This window comes from Rutidosis leptorrhynchoides, chromosome 1 (assembly GCF_046630445.1).
Source record: "Rutidosis leptorrhynchoides isolate AG116_Rl617_1_P2 chromosome 1, CSIRO_AGI_Rlap_v1, whole genome shotgun sequence".
In the NCBI taxonomy this organism is placed as follows: Eukaryota; Viridiplantae; Streptophyta; class Magnoliopsida; order Asterales; family Asteraceae; genus Rutidosis; species Rutidosis leptorrhynchoides.
The window spans coordinates 314,370,097-314,385,224 of NC_092333.1; positions in this window are offsets into that span (position 1 = coordinate 314,370,097).

Consider the following 15,128-nt stretch of genomic DNA (forward strand, 5'->3'; position numbering starts at 1 on the left):
AACCAGAAATTATAAACCATATATATCGATGCATATAGCAATATAAAGACACGGGAGAACTAGAAACACTATAAACCCAAGAGTATAGTAGAAGTAAATAGATTCTTCCGGCGGTAGATGAAAAAGAAGAATGACCGATATGAAAGTTAGAAGTATATCGAGAATCAGAACTGGATGGAGCTTATTGATGAATACTTTAAAATATGAGTTGAGGGGGAAAGAATAGAAGGTGATGAAACATGACTAGGAACTTAGAAATCAACAGATTTAACTCACACAATGGCGTAATAAGTGAATCAAACCCTCTAGTGAATAGGTTAAGTTTTTTTGATTAATTTAGTCAAAGCACAACTAAATCAAGTGTGATTAGATTAACACCTAAGGCTATTATTCACCACCTGGGTGATTTGGACCGAGAGAGAATCGGAGGAGCTCACTAGATCTGAGTGTGTGTAACAAATGAGAGGCTTAACCTAAAATGAAGAACATAAGACTTTATATACCCCTGCTGTTGACTCACCCATACGATTCATTCATCACACGTACGAGTTGGCTTCATCAGCCGTACGGGTGATCACTCACTCGTGTCTTCTCATTTAGGTTGTAATTGTTACTTAGCTCAGCATCAACTATGCATATGAGCCTGTCAGTCGTACTAGTGAGGCTTCACTCGTACGTCTGACTAAGTCTAACATAGTCAAACATTTAAATCTCATTCCTGCATTTCCTGTAACCACATACAAACACGGATAGGATAATAACGAGCAATCATGGTGGCCTGTAAACTGTTGTACCTGCAATGGACGTGGGTAGATGACTAGGGACTTGCATAAAATGCATCAACAGAAGGTGTGAGTCGTAAGGAAATGAAGGAGGTGAATTTATAAGAAAATCTCCGACAGAACAATTAAAATGGATGATCGCATTTAAAGCGGATCCTAATTCCATTGATTACCGGAGAGTCAAATCTTATTAAGAAGTTTTTCTTCAAATCCCTTGAAATCTGGGAATCATTCATATCTACGTCAAATGATAAGATGAATCTACACTTACTCATTTCACTCTTCTATGTTAGCTTCATTCGTACTCTTCATATAAATGGATTGTTTATCCAAATTATTCGCTGATGATAAAACTCTAATTTTCAGCCCGTATGCATCATGAAAACATACTTATTATCATTCACGACCTTTCCACTCAAATTTCGGGACGAAATTTCTTTAACGGGTAGACAACCCGGAAATTTCCAACCAAATTTAAACTTTAATATTTATATGTTTCCGACACGATAAGCAATATTTGTTAAGTTAAATTTCAAGAATTTTAAACTATGTTCATACATTCATTCAACCTCGACCAAGTTCCAACGATTCACGAACCATTAAACGAATATGATTATATATGTATATATATATATATATTATAACTTGAAACGTAAACAAAATATTAGATTAAATACTTTATATGATTGTATCTGTTTCAAAATATTTATCAATGGAATTAGAAGATAAGATCAAATGATTGAATTATCAGATATATTGAATTATGATTACAAGTCTCTGTTGAAAGGCCCACATTGATTTGAGAAATCTTTCCATTTTAACAATATTCGGAAAATGGTAAAGTGATTTATAAATAAGAATAAATTGTCAATCATTGAGAACTAGACATAGGATAGTGGAAGATTGAATCTAATAAAGACTCGATTGATCTATTTAGTTTCAAACGTACAAAAACGTTTTCAGCTTAAAAAGAACTTTATTATTAAAATGTATATAACTTTTATAAATATCTAGAACCACTTTTGACAACTCATTACTTAACTAGTATGATAAAGATAACGATATTTATATTTTATTTTATTAAATATATATAAAGATTTAAATTAATATTATATATATTTATACGCGTATTATATGAAATGTCCCGTTCTTATTGATTAAAAACGTTCCATATTAATTGATTTCGTTGTGAGGTTTTGACCTCTATATAGGACGTTTTTCAAAGACTGCATTCATTTTAAAACAAACCATAACCTTTATTTCATCAATAAAGGTTTAAAAAGCTTTACGTAGATTATCAAATAATGATAATCTAAAATATCCTGTTTACACACGACCATTACATAATGGTTTACAATACAAATATGTTACAACAAAATAAGTTTCTTGAATGCAGTTTTTACACAATATCATACAAGCATGGACTCTAAATCTCGTCCTTATTTAAGTATGCGACAGCGGAAGCTCTTAATAATCACCTGAGAATAAACATGCTTAAAACGTCAACAAAAATGTTGGTGAGTTATAGGTTTAACCTATATATATCAAATCATAATAATAGACCACAAGATTTCATATTTCAATACACATCCCATACATAGAGATAAAAATCATTCATATGGTGAACACCTGGTAACCGACATTAACAAGATGCATATATAAGAATATCCCCATCATTCCGGGACACCCTTCGGATATGATATAAATTTCGAAGTACTAAAGCATCCGGTACTTTGGATGGGGCTTGTTGGGCCCGATAGATCTATCTTTAGGATTCGCGTCAATTAGGATGTATGTTCCCTAATTCTTAGATTACCAGACTTAATAAAAAGGGGCATATTCGATTTCGATAATTCAACCATAGAATTTAGTTTCACGTACTTGTGTCTATTTTGTAAATCATTTATAAAACCTGCATGTATTCTCATCCCAAAAACATTAGATTTTAAAAGTGGGACTATAACTCACTTTCACAGATTTTTACTTCGTCGGGAAGTAAGACTTGGCCACTGTTGATTCACGAACCTATAACAATATATACATATATATTAAAGTATGTTCAAAATATATTTACAACACTTTTAATATATTTTGATGTTTTAAGTTTATTAAGTCAGCTGTCCTCGTTAGTAACCTATAACTAGTTGTCCACAGTTAGATGTACAGAAATAAATCGATAAATATTATCTTGAATCAATCCACGACCCAGTGTATACGTATCTCAGTATTGATCACAACTCAAACTATATATATTTTGGAATCAACCTCAACCCTGTATAGCTAACTCCAACATTCACATATAGAGTGTCTATGGTTGTTCCGAAATATATATAGATGTGTCGACATGATAGGTCGAAACATTGTATACGTGTCTATGGTATCTCAAGATTACATAATATACAATACAAGTTGATTAAGTTATGGTTGGAATAGATTTGTTACCAATTTTCACGTAGCTAAAATGAGAAAAATTATCCAATTTTGTTTTACCCATAACTTCTTCATTTTAAATCCGTTTTGAGTGAATCAAATTGATATGGTTTCATATTGAACTCTATTTTATGAATCTAAACAGAAAAGTATAGGTTTATAGTCAGAAAAATAAGTTACAAGTCGTTTTTGTAAAGGTAGTCATTTCAGTCGAAAGAACGACGTCTAGATGACCATTTTAGAAAACATACTTCCACCATAATTTTTGGATATAGTTTCATGTTCATAATAAAAATCATTTTCTCAGAATTAAAACTTTTAAATCAAAGTTTATCATAGTTTTTAATTAACTAACCCAAAACAGCCCGCGGTGTTACTACGACGGCGTAAATCCGGTTTTACGGTGTTTTTCGTGTTTCCAGGTTTTAAATCATTAAGTTAGCATATCATATAGATATAGAACATGTGTTTAGTTAATTTTAAAAGTCAAGTTAGAAGGATTAACTTTTGTTTGCGAACAAGTTTAAAATTAACTAAACTATGTTCTAGTGATTACGAGTTTAAACCTTCGAATAAGATAGTTTTATATATATGAATCGAATGATGTTATGAATATCATTACTACCTTAAGTTCCTTGGATAAACCTACTGGAAAAGAGAAAAATGGATCTAGCTTCAACGGATCCTTGGATGGCTCGAAGTTCTTGAAGCAGAATCATGACACGAAAACAAGTTCAAGTAAGATCATCACTTGAAATAAGATTGTTATAGTTATAGAAATTGAACCAAAGTTTGAATATGATTATTACCTTGTATTAGAATGATAACCTACTGTAAGAAACAAAGATTTCTTGAGGTTGGATGATCACCTTACAAGATTGGAAGTGAGCTAGCAAACTTGAAAGTATTCTTGATTTTATGTAACTAGAACTTGTAGAATATATGAAGAACACTTAGAACTTGAAGATAGAACTTGAGAGAGATCAATTAGATGAAGAAAATTGAAGAATGAAAGTGTTTGTAGGTGTTTTTGGTCGTTGGTGTATGGATTAGATATAAAGGATATGTAATTTTGTTTTCATGTAAATAAATCATGAATGATTACTCATATTTTTGTAATTTTATGAGATATTTCATGCTAGTTGCCAAATGATAGTTCCCACATGTGTTAGGTGACTCACATGGGCTGCTAAGAGTGGATCATTGGAGTGTATATACCAATAGTACATACATCTAAAAGCTGTTTTTAATACCGATATGAATGAATCAATAATATGAGTACGAATACGGGTGCATACGAGTAGAATTGTTGATGAAACTGAACGAGGATGTAATTGTAAGCATTTTTGTTAAGTAGAAGTATTTTGATAAGTGTATTGAAGTCTTTCAAAAGTATTTTAATACATCTAAATACACTACATGTATATACATTTTAACTGAGTCGTTAAGTCATCGTTAGTCGTTACATGTAAGTGTTGTTTTGAAACCTTTAAGTTAACGATCTCAATTAATGTTGTTAACCCATTGTTTATTATATCTAATGAGATGTTAAATTATTATATTATCATGATATTATGATATATTAATATATCTTAATATGATATATATACATTTAGATGTCGTTACAACGATAATCGTTACATATATGTCTCGTTTCGAAATCCTTAAGTTAGTAGTCTTGTTTATATGTATATAACTCATTGTTAATATACTTATGAAGATACTTACTTATCATAATCTCATGTTAACCATATGTATATCCATAAATATATCGTCGTGTCGTTTTTACAAGTTTTAACGTTCGTGAATCGCCGGTCAACTTGGGTGGTCAATTGTCTATATGAAACATATTTCAATTAAACAAGTCTTAACAAGTTTGATTGCTTAACATGTTGGAAACATTTAATCATGTAAATATCAATCCTAATTAATATATATAAACATGGAAAAGTTCGGGTCACTACAGTACCTACCCGTTAAATAAATTTCGTCCCGAAATTTTAAGCTGTTGAAGGTGTTGATGAATCTTCTGGAAATAGATGCAGGTATTTCTTCTTCATCTGATCTTCATGCTCCCAGGTGAACTCAGGTCCTCTACGAGCATTCCATCGAACCTTAACAATTGGTATCTTGTTTTGCTTAAGTCTTTTAACCACATGATCCATTATTTCGACGGGTTCTTCGATGAATTGGAGTTTTTCGTTGATTTGGATTTCATCTAACGGAATAGTGAGATCTTCTTTAGCAAAACATTTCTTCAAATTCGAGACGTGGAAAGTGTTATGTACAGCCACAAGTTGTTGAGGTAACTCAAGTCGGTAAGCTACTGGTCCGACACGATCAATAATCTTGAATGGTCCAATATACCTTGGATTTAATTTCCCTCGTTTACCAAATTGAACAACGCCTTTCCAAGGTGCTACTTTAAGCATGAACATCTCTCCAATTTCAAATTCTATATCTTTTCTTTTAATGTCAGCGTAGCTCTTTTGTCGACTTTGGGCGGTTTTCAACCGTTGTTGAATTTGGATGATCTTCTCGGTAGTTTCTTGTATAATCTCCGGACCCGTAATTTGTCTATCCCCCACTTCACTCCAACAAATCGGAGACCTGCACTTTCTACCATAAAGTGCTTCAAACGGCGCCATCTCAATGCTTGAATGGTAGCTGTTGTTGTAGGAAAATTCTGCTGACGGTAGATGTCGATCCCAACTGTTTCTGAAATCAATAACACATGCTCGTAGCATGTCTTCAAGCGTTTGTATCGTCCTTTCGCTCTGCCCATCAGTTTGTGGATGATAGGCAGTACTCATGTCTAGACGAGTTCCTAATGCTTGCTGTAATGTCTGCCAGAATCTTGAAATAAATCTGCCATCCCTATCAGAGATAATAGAGATTGGTATTCCATGTCTGGAGATGACTTCCTTCAAATACAGTCTTGTTAACTTCTCCATCTTGTCATCTTCTCTTATTGGCAGGAAGTGTGCTGATTTGGTGAGACGATCAACTATTACCCAAATAGTATCAAAATCACTTGCAGTCCTTGGCAATTTAGTGATGAAATCCATGGTAATGTTTTCCCATTTCCATTCTGGGATTTCGGGTTGTTGAAGTAGACCTGATGGTTTCTGATGCTCAGCTTTGACCTTAGAACACATCAAACATTCTCCTACGTATTTAGCAACATCGGCTTTCATACCCGGCCACCAAAAATGTTTCTTGAGATCCTTGTACATCTTCCCCGTTCCAGGATGTATTGAGTATCTGGTTTTATGAGCTTCTCTAAGTACCATTTCTCTCATATCTCCAAATTTTGGTACCCAAATCCTTTCAGCCCTATACCGGGTTCCGTCTTCCCGAATATTAAGATGCTTCTCCAATCCTTTGGGTATTTCATCCTTTAAATTTCCCTCTTTTAAAACTCCTTGTTGCGCCACCTTTATTTGAGTAGTAAGGTTATTATGAATCATTATATTCATAGATTTTACTCGAATGGGTTCTCTGTCCTTCCTGCTCAAGGCATCAGCTACCACATTTGCCTTCCCCGGGTGGTAACGAATCTCAAAGTCGTAATCATTCAATAATTCAATCCACCTACGCTGCCTCATATTCAGTTGTTTCTGATTAAATATGTGTTGAAGACTTTTGTGGTCGGTATATATAATACTTTTGACCCCATATAAGTAGTGCCTCCAAGTCTTTAATGCAAAAACAACCGCGCCTAATTCCAAATCATGTGTCTTATAATTTTGTTCGTGAATCTTCAATTGTGTAGACGCATAAGCAATCACCTTCGTTCGTTGCATTAATACGCAACCGAGACCTTGCTTTGATGCGTCACAATAAATCACAAAATCATCATTCCCTTCAGGCAATGACAATATAGGTGCCGTAGTTAGCTTTTTCTTCAATAACTGAAACGCTTTCTCTTGTTCATCATTCCATTCAAATTTCTTCCCTTTATGCGTTAATGCAGTCAAGGGTTTTGCTATTCTGGAAAAGTCTTGGATGAACCTTCTGTAGTAACCAGCTAGTCCTAAAAACTGGCGTATGTGTTTCGGAGTTTTCGGGGTTTCCCACTTTTCAACAGTTTCTATCTTTGCCGGATGCACCTTAATACCTTCTTTGTTCACTATGTGACCGAGGAATTGAACTTCTTCCAACCAAAATGCACACTTTGAAAACATAGCGTACAATTCTTCCTTCCTCAATACTTCTAACACCTTTCTCAAATGTTCACTGTGTTCTTGGTCATTCTTTGAGTAAATAAGTATGTCATCAATGAAAACAATGACAAACTTGTCAAGGTATGGTCCACACACTCGGTTCATAAGGTCCATGAACACAGCTGGTGCATTAGTTAAACCAAACGGCATGACCATAAACTCGTAATGACCGTAACGTGTTCTGAAAGCAGTCTTTGGAATATCATCTTCTTTCACCCGCATTTGATGATACCCGGAACGTAAGTCAATCTTTGAATAAACAGACGAGCCTTGTAGTTGATCAAATAAGTCGTCGATTCTCGGTAGTGGGTAGCGGTTCTTGATGGTAAGTTTGTTCAACTCTCGGTAGTCGATACACAACCTGAATGTACCATCTTTCTTCTTGACAAACAAAACAGGAGCTCCCCACGGTGATGTGCTTGGTCGAATGAAACCACGCTCTAAAAGTTCTTGTAATTGGCTTTGCAGTTCTTTCATCTCGCTGGGTGCGAGTCTGTAAGGAGCACGAGCTATTGGTGCAGCTCCTGGTACAAGATCTATTTGAAATTCAACGGATCGATGTGGGGGTAATCCCGGTAATTTTTTCGGAAATACATCGGGAAATTCTTTTGCGACGGGAACATCATTGATGCTCTTTTCTTCAGTTTGTACTTTCTTGACGTGTGCTAGAACAGCATAGCAACCTTTTCTTATTAGTTTTTGTGCCTTCAATTTACTAATAAGATGTAGCTTCGTGTTGCCCTTTTCTCCGTACACCATTAAGGGTTTTTCTTTTTCTCGTATAATGCGAATTGCATTTTTGTAACAAACGATCTCTGCTTTCACTTCTTTCAACCAGTCCATACCGATTATCACATCAAAACTCCCTAACTCTACTGGTATCAAGTCAATCTTAAATGTTTCGCTAACCAGTTTAATTTCTCGATTCCGACATATATTATCTGCTGAAATTAATTTACCATTTGATAATTCGAGTAAAAATTTACTATCCAAAGGCGTCAATGGACAACTTAATTTAGCACAAAAATCTCTACTCATATAGCTTCTATCCGCACCCGAATCAAATAAAACGTAAGCAGATTTATTGTCAATAAGAAACGTACCCGTAACAAGCTCCGGGTCTTCCTGTGCCTCTGCCGCATTAATATTGAAAACTCTTCCGCGGCCTTGTCCATTCGTGTTCTCCTGGTTCGGGAAATTTCTAATAATGTGGCCCGGTTTTCCACATTTATAACAAACTACATTGGTATAACTTGCTCCGACACTACTTGCTCTGCCATTACTCGTTCCGAAACCATTTGTTCCTTTCGTTCTATTAACCCCTGGTCCGTAGACCTCACACTTCGCCGCGCTATGACCATTTCTTTTACACTTGTTGCAAAATTTGGTGCAAAACCCCGAGTGATACTTTTCACACCTTGGGCATAGCTGCTTCTGATTGTTGTTGTTGTTGTTGCGGTTATTATTGTTGTTGGGATGATTGTTGTAGTTGTTGTTGTTGTTGTTGTTGTTGGGCCGTTTGTTGTAGTTGCGATTGATGTTGCGATTGTTGGGATAATTGTTGCGATTATTGTTGTAATTGCTGTTGTTGTTGTATTGGTGATTCTTATCATCGTTTTCCTCCCACTTTCTTTTGACTTGCTTCACATTGGCCTCTTCAGCAGTCTGTTCTTTAATTCTTTCTTCAATCTGGTTCACTAGTTTGTGAGCCATTCTACATGCCTGTTGTATGGAGGCGGGCTCGTGTGAACTTATATCTTCTTGGATTCTTTCCGGTAATCCTTTCACAAACGCGTCGATCTTCACTTCCTCATCTTCGAATGCTCCCGGACACAATAGGCACAATTCTGTGAATCATCTTTCGTACGTGGTAATATCAAATCCTTGGGTTCGTAACCCTCTAAGTTCTGTCTTGAGCTTATTGACCTCGGTTCTGGGACGGTATTTCTCGTTCATCAAGTGCTTGAATGCTGACCACGGTAGTGCGTACGCATCGTCTTGTCCCACTTGCTCTAGATAGGTATTCCACCATGTTAACGCAGAACCTGTGAAGGTATGCGTAGCGTACTTCACTTTGTCCTCTTCAGTACACTTACTTATGGCAAACACCGATTCGACCTTCTCAGTCCACCGTTTCAATCCGATCGGTCCTTCGGTTCCATCAAATTCCAAAGGTTTGCAGGCAGTGAATTCTTTGTAGGTGCATCCTACACGATTTCCTGTACTGCTAGATCCAAGGTTATTGTTGGTATGTAGCGCAGCCTGTACTGCGGCTATGTTTGAAGCTAGAAAAGTACGGAATTCCTCTTCATTCATATTCACGGTGTGTCGAGTAGTCGGTGCCATTTCCTTCAAAATAGTTAAATGGAACAAGTTAATCATACAGAATATTAAGAGTAGTTAATAGTATTTCGTAGCATAATATGAACTCATTTATAAAAGCTTTTTCTTCATATTAGCGTTTTATAAGTTCAAATTCGGGTAGTACCTACCCGTTAAGTTCATACTTAGTAGCTAATATACAATTCAACTACTACAATTCTATATGAAAAACTGATTATAATAATATTTCGCGTTCAAACTTTTACACAATATTTTACAAACTTACAATACCGCTTATTTTACATATAGCATGAAATATAGCACACAATAAATTTGATACAAGATGGTTGTGAAGATAATTCTAGCTAGTACACAAGTCGTTCAGCAAAGGCAATAAAGACACGTAATTCATACGTCCAGAAACAAGTCATGCATTCTGGTTTTACTAGGATTACTTCCCATCCTTGGTCTTGTGGAACATAACCGTTATGGCCGTTGATAAGACATCGTGTTGTAAGGTCGTCAAAGGGACGAGGGTTACGTAATGTCCAACAGTCCCGTAACAATCTAAAAACCTCATTTCTTACCCCAATTACCGACTCCGTCACTTGTGGGAACGTTTTGTTTAATAGTTGTAGCCCGATGTTCTTGTTCTCACTTTGGTGAGAATCGAACATTACTAATCCGTAAGCATAACATGCTTCTTTATGTTGCATGTTAGCCGCTTTTTCTAAATCACGAAGTCCAATATTCGGATATATTGAGTCAAAATAATTTCTTAACCCATTGCGTAAAATAGCATTTGGGTTCCCCGCAATATATGCGTCAAAGTAAACACATCGTAACTTATGGATTTCCCAATGTGATATCCCCCATCTTTCGAACGAAAGCCTTTTATAAACCAAAGCATTCTTGGAACGTTCTTCGAATGTCTTACAAACTGATCTCGCCTTAAATAGTTGTGCCGAAGAATTCTGACCGACTCTAGACAAGATTTCATCAATCATGTCTCCGGGTAGGTCTCTTAAAATATCGGGTTGTCTATCCATTTTGTGTTTTTATACTGTAAAATAGACAAGAGTTAGATTCATAAAAAAAAATACTTATTAATACAAGCAATTTTTACATATATCATAAAGCATAAGCACACTATATTACATATATTACACCACACGAATACAACTATCTTATTCCGACTCGCTTATTTCTTCTTCTTCGGTTTTGGTTCGTTTTGCCAAGTTTCTAGGGATATATGATGTTCCCCTAATACGAGCCATAATTTTCCACATTGGTTTAGAAAAACCTGGTGGTTTAGAGGTTCCCGGGTCATTGTTACAACTTAAGGACTTCGGGGGTTGACGATACATATAAAGTTCATCGGGGTTGGAATTAGATTTCTCTATTTTTATGCCCTTTCCCTTATTATTCTCTTTTGCCTTTTTAAAGTCAGTTGGGGTAATTTCTATAACATCATCGGAATTCTCGTCGGAATCCGATTCATCGGAGAATTGGTAATCCTCCCAATATTTTGCTTCCTTGGCGGAAACACCATTGACCATAATTAACCTTGGTCGGTTGGTTGAGGATTTTCTTTTACTTATCCGTTTTATTATTTCCCCCACCGGTTCTATTTCTTCATCTGGTTCCGATTCTTCTTCCGTTTCCGATTCTTCTTCCGGTTCCGACTCTTCTTCCGGTTCCTCTTCGGGAACTTGTGAATCAGTCCACGAATCATTCCAATTTACATTTGACTCTTCATTATTATTAGGTGAGTCAATGGGACTTGTTCTAGAGGTAGACATCTATCACATAATATCAAACGCGTTAAGAGATTAATATATCACATAATATTCACATGCTAAAAATATATAGTTTCCAACAAAATTTGTTAAGCAATCATTTTTCAAGTAAACACGGTCGAAGTCCAGACTCACTAATGCATCCTAACAAACTCGATAAGACACACTAATGCAAAATTCTGGTTCTCTAAGACCAACGCTCGGATACCAACTGAAATGTCCCGTTCTTATTGATTAAAAACGTTCCATATTAATTGATTTCGTTGCGAGGTTTTGACCTCTATATGAGACGTTTTTCAAAGACTGCATTCATTTTAAAACAAACCATAACCTTTATTTCATCAATAAAGGTTTAAAAAGCTTTACGTAGATTATCAAATAATGATAATCTAAAATATCCTGTTTACACACGACCATTACATAATGGTTTACAATACAAATATGTTACAACAAAATAAGTTTCTTGAATGCAGTTTTTACACAATATCATACAAGCATGGACTCTAAATCTCGTCCTTATTTAAGTATGCGACAGCGGAAGCTCTTAATAATCACCTGAGAATAAACATGCTTAAAACGTCAACAAAAATGTTGGTGAGTTATAGGTTTAACCTATATATATCAAATCATAATAATAGACCACAAGATTTCATATTTCAATACACATCCCATACATAGAGATAAAAATCATTCATATGGTGAACACCTGGTAACCGACAATAACAAGATGCATATATAAGAATATCCCCATCATTCCGGGACACCCTTCGGATATGATATAAATTTCGAAGTACTAAAGCATCCGGTATTTTGGATGGGGCTTGTTGGGCCCGATAGATCTATCTTTAGGATTCGCGTCAATTAGGGTGTCTGTTCCCTAATTCTTAGATTACCAGACTTAATAAAAAGGGGCATATTCGATTTCGATAATTCAACCAGAGAATGTAGTTTCACGTACTTGTGTCTATTTTGTAAATCATTTATAAAACCTGCATGTATTCTCATCCCAAAAACATTAGATTTTAAAAGTGGGACTATAACTCACTTTCACAGATTTTTACTTCGTCGGGAAGTAAGACTTGGCCACTGTTGATTCACGAACCTATAACAATATATACATATATATTAAAGTATGTTCAAATTATATTTACAACACTTTTAATATATTTTGATGTTTTAAGTTTATTAAGTCAGCTGTCCTCGTTAGTAACCTATAACTAGTTGTCCACAGTTAGATGTACAGAAATAAATCGATAAATATTATCTTGAATCAATCCACGACCCAGTGTATACTTATCTCAGTATTGATCACAACTCAAACTATATATATTTTGGAATCAACCTCAACCCTGTATAGCTAACTCCAACATTCACATATAGAGTGTCTATGGTTGTTCCGAAATATATATAGATGTGTCGACATGATAGGTCGAAACATTGTATACGTGTCTATGGTATCTCAAGATTACATAATATACAATACAAGTTGATTAAGTTATGGTTGGAATAGATTTGTTACCAATTTTCACGTAGCTAAAATGAGAAAAATTATCCAATCTTGTTTTACCCATAACTTCTTCATTTTAAATCCGTTTTGAGTGAATCAAATTGATATGGTTTCATATTGAACTCTATTTTATGAATCTAAACAGAAAAGTATAGGTTTATAGTCGGAAAAATAAGTTACAAGTCGTTTTTGTAAAGGTAGTCATTTCAGTCGAAAGAACGACGTCTAGATGACCATTTTAGAAAACATACTTCCACCATAATTTTTGGATATAGTTTCATGTTCATAATAAAAATCATTTTCTCAGAATTACAACTTTTAAATCAAAGTTTATCATAGTTTTTAATTAACTAACCCAAAACAGCCCGCGGTGTTACTACGACAGCGTAAATCCGGTTTTACGGTGTTTTTCGTGTTTCCAGGTTTTAAATCATTAAGTTAGCATATCATATAGATATAGAACATGTGTTTAGTTAATTTTAAAAGTCAAGTTAGAAGGATTAACTTTTTATTGCGAACAAGTTTAGAATTAACTAAACTATGTTCTAGTGATTACGAGTTTAAACCTTCGAATAAGATAGTTTTATATATATGAATCGAATGATGTTATGAATATCATTACTACCTTAAGTTCCTTGGATAAACCTACTGGAAAAGAGAAAAATGGATCTAGCTTCAACGGATCCTTGGATGGCTCGAAGTTCTTGAAGCAGAATCATGACACGAAAACAAGTTCAAGTAAGATCATCACTTGAAATAAGATTGTTATAGTTATAGAAATTGAACCAAAGTTTGAATATGATTATTACCTTGTATTAGAATGATAACCTACTGTAAGAAACAAATATTTCTTGATGTTGGATGATCACCTTACAAGATTGGAAGTGAGCTACCAAACTTGAAAGTATTCTTGATTTTATGTAACTAGAACTTGTAGAATATATGAAGAACACTTAGAACTTGATGATAGAACTTGAGAGAGATCAATTAGATGAAGAAAATTGAAGAATGAAAGTGTTTGTAGGTGTTTTTGGTCGTTGGTGTATGGATTAGATATAAAGGATATGTAATTTTGTTTTCATGTAAATAAATCATGAATGATTACTCATATTTTTGTAATTTTATGAGATATTTCATGCTAGTTGCCAAATGATAGTTCCCACATGTGTTAGGTGACTCACATGGGCTGCTAAGAGCTGATCATTGGAGTGTATATACCAATAGTACATACATCTAAAAGCTGTGTATTGTACGAGTACGAATACGGGTGCATACGAGTAGAATTGTTGATGAAACTGAACGAGGATGTAATTGTAAGCATTTTTGTTAAGTAGAAGTATTTTGATAAGTGTATTGAAGTCTTACAAAAGTATTTTAATACATCTAAATACACTACATGTATACACATTTTAACTGAGTCGTTAAGTCATCGTTAGTCGTTACATGTAAGTGTTGTTTTGAAACCTTTAAGTTAACGATCTCAATTAATGTTGTTAACCCATTGTTTATTATATCTAATGAGATGTTAAATTATTATATTATCATGATATTATGATATATTAATATATCTTAATATGATATATATACATTTAAATGTCGTTACAACGATAATCGTTACATATATGTCTCGTTTCGAAATCCTTAAGTTAGTAGTCTTGTTTATATGTATATAACTCATTGTTAATATACTTATGGAGATACTTACTTATCATAATCTCATGTTAACCATATGTATATCCATAAATATATCGTCGTGTCGTTTTTACAAGTTTTAACGTTCGTGAATCGCCGGTCAACTTGGGTGGTCAATTGTCTATATGAAACATATTTCAATTAAACAAGTCTTAACAAGTTTGATTGCTTAACATGTTGGAAACATTTAATCATGTAAATATCAATCTCAATTAATATATATAAACATGGAAAAGTTCGGGTCACTACATTATACGTACATAGTTTTATACTTTTACTATACTTAAACTTTACCTTTACTTTATTTTTACTTTACTTTAACTTTAATAATTCACTTTAATAATTCATACTTTAATAATTCACTTTAATA